Source organism: Oryzias melastigma, unplaced genomic scaffold, assembly GCF_002922805.2.
Source record: "Oryzias melastigma strain HK-1 unplaced genomic scaffold, ASM292280v2 sc00956, whole genome shotgun sequence".
Taxonomy (NCBI): Eukaryota; Metazoa; Chordata; class Actinopteri; order Beloniformes; family Adrianichthyidae; genus Oryzias; species Oryzias melastigma.
In genome coordinates, this window is record NW_023417541.1 from 8,419 (window position 1) to 11,870 (window position 3,452).

Below are 3,452 nucleotides of genomic sequence, written 5' to 3' on the forward strand. Positions count from 1 at the left end.
TTTAAAAGATAATCCTATTTTTTAAGTATCCTTTTCTCCTTCACCCTTCTTAATGTCATCAAATCTGTGTAACTAAGAAAACATGTAGATCATATTTCTGTGATCAGTGTCAAGCTGCATTTATCATCTTTAAATGTGTTCTACAGTGAAAATAAAATGACCTAATTATCCATACACAAGTTTTTTAAACCTTTTGTGAGCCAAATTACCCTTTTTTACTTGAAAAAAATCCTGCAGTACCCCAGCATCCAAAAATGTGAAAAAGGAGAAACTCTATAGTCTGCATTGATGTAAAGTCTCTAAAAGATTCCGCATGCATTTTTTTGGAATATATGAGATTGTTTTAATAATAATGTTTGACTAAATTAGTATACAATTACTAGACAGATAGTTGTTTTTGTCTCCAGTTTATTAAAATGCAATGTTATGTTAACTCAAAAAATAGTTAAACCTTAATGCTGTTTCTTCTATTTTACTATCAATCCTATTTAAACTTAACTTAAAATAAAAAAATGAAAAAAGTCTGAAACTGAATTTGTCCTTCAATCCAGACATTATTAGAAAACAGCTGTCTCTTTTATAAAGATGACTTGGACCGAACGCTGGGATGTTAATAATGAACACAAACTTCAAAGGAGAACTAAACTGTTTTCTTCTGATTTCATCAAGAGGATCTGAAAACTGACTGTTTGATGTGTGCGTTAGTTGTGCTTCATTGTGGGCGTCATTGTAGTACTCACTTTAACCCAATGCATCATGGGAGATGTAGTACAAAACTGAAGTCGATAACAGACAGACTCATGTCTCCGAGCTTAATTATTTTGTTTACTTGTATAACACTGGTTCCTGCGAGAAACTAGAACACTAAACACAAGCTTTAGCAGTTATTATTGATGGAACTGAAGGACTTTATGAGCCGAATCAGAACAAGGAAGTGAGGACGTTAACCACTACTGATTGGACAGATGGATGACATGTGATTAAGCAGAGACAGTAGAAGGGGCGGGACTTTTCTAAAACCACAGCTCGTGGGTAGTTTTGTGATCATTCTTATCAGAGTCATTCATAGAATCAAATAAACACACAGAAAATTGTCTTTTATAATTGTGCATATTCCAAACTACTCCATGTTAAATCAGGGCCCGTTGGATAAACACAGAGAGCTGATATCCAGACAATGGTAAATGTTCTCAGATAAGTCAAGTCAAGTCAGCTTTATTGTCAAATATGTTGAAAATTCAAGATAAACAGCACAGATGAAATTACTTTCCTCTCATCCCTCAGTGCAAACAGCAATAATTACAACAATAATAACAAAAATATTAAAAACAGATAATAAAGAAAATTTACAATAGAAGTTAAATACAAAATTAACAAGTAAAATTGAAATAAGGTGAAAATAGCACAAAAATCACTATGTATAATAATAAATTATATTTTAAAAAGTGGCAACAGTGCTGGGTAAAGTAAAAATTAAAAATTCGATGTTCAGTTAGTTGTAGCAGCAGGGGGTGGGGGGAGTGCTGGGAGTGAGTTCAGTTTCCTGATGGCCTGGTGGAGAAAACTGTCCCTGAGCCTGCTGGTTCTGGCCCAGAGACTTTTAAGTCTCCTTCATGATGGCATCAGGCTGAAGTATCTGGGATGGGTTAGATGGGTTACCTGCAATCCTGATGGCCTTGCGGGTGAGGCGGGAGTGGTAAACGTCACAGAGGTCAGTGAGAGGGACAACAATGATCTTCTTAGCTGTTCTCACAATGCACTGCAGAGACTTGCTGCAGGATGCAGTGCAGGCTCCGTACCACACAGTGATCCAGCTGGTCAGGATGCAATCAATGGCTCCACTGTAGAAGGTCTCCATGATGGGGCAAGGAGCTCTGGCCCTCTTCAGTTTGCGGAGGAAGTACAGGTGTTGTTGAGCTTTTTTGGCCAGTGATGCGGTGTTGTGGTTCCACGACAGATCTTCAGATGTGCACACCCAGGAACTTGCTGCAGCTCACCCTTTCCACTGCAGCTCCATTGATGGTCAGTGGGGGGTGCTGGGTGTGAGCTCTCCTAAAGTCCACAATCGTCTCCTTCATCTTCTCCACATTCAGATGGAGATTGTTCTCCCTGCACCACAAAGCCAGCCTGCACACTTCACTCCTGTAGGGGGTCTCATCGTTGTTGTTGATGAGACCCACCACTGTTGTGTCATCTGCAAACTTGATAAGGAGGTTGGAGCTTGATGATGAAGCGCAGTCATGAGTCAGGAGGGTGAAGAGGAGGGGGCTCAGCACACATCCTTGGGGAACCCCCGTGTTTATCGTGATGGTATTGGATGTGTTGTTCCCGACTCGAACTGCTTGTGGTCTCCCTGTCAGAAAGTCCAGCAGCCAGTTGCACAGGGAGGTGTTGAGTCCTAGTTGGTCCAGCTTGTGGATGAGCTGCTGGGGGATGATGGTGTTGAGCGCTGAGCTGAAGTCGATGAACAGCATTCTGACATGTGAGCCCTTGGTTTCCAGATGGGTGAGGGCTGAGTGGAGGGCTGTAGAGATTGCGTCATCGGTTGACCGGTTGGACCGATATGCAAACTGGTAGGGGTCCAGAGTGGTGGAGAGAGCAGACTGGATGTTCTGCATGACCTTCCGTTCAAAGCACTTCATGAGGATGGGGGTGAGAGCGATTGGGCGGTAGTCGTTGCAGCAGGAGGGGGATGACTTCTTTGGAACCGGGATGATGGTGGTGGCCTTGAAGCACAAGGGGACAACCGCCTGACTCAGGGAGAGGTTGAAGATGTCTGTCTGACATCTGTGAGCTCATCAGCACAGTCCCTCAGGACACAGCCGGGGATGTTGTCAGGCCCTGGGGCTTTCTGTGTCTTTACTCCTCTTAGTTTGCGCCTCACGCCGTCAGGTGAAAGCATCAGCACCAGGTCGTCAGGAGGAGGAGAAGTTTTCTGTGCTGTAGTGTTGTTGTCTGCCTCAAAGCGGGCAAAGAAGACATTGAGCTGGTCCAGTACATGGGTGGAATTATCACAGGTCTGCGGGAGGGGCTTGTAATCTGTGATGGTGTGAATCCCCCGCCACAGGTTCCTGATGTCTCTGCTGTCCCTGAAGCGGTCAGCTGTCCTCCGGGAGTACTCTCTCTTAGCCAGCCTGATGCCTCGTGACAGGTTGGCTCTGGCTGTTCTCAGAGCAGCTTCGTCTCCAGCTCTGAAGGCAGCGTTCCTCTTCCTCCAAAGTCTGTGGACTTCTCCTGTCAGCCATGGCTTTTGGTTGGCTCGAGTGGTGATGGTTTTTGTGACAGTGACATCATCCATGCACTTCCTCATGTAGGATGTGACAGTCTCTAAGTATTCCTGTAGGTCAGTGATGCCGCCGTATGGGGCCGCCTGTCTGAATACACTCCAATCAGTGGTGGCGAAGCAGTCCTGCAGAGCCTCAGAAGATCCCTCAGGCCACACCCGGACCACT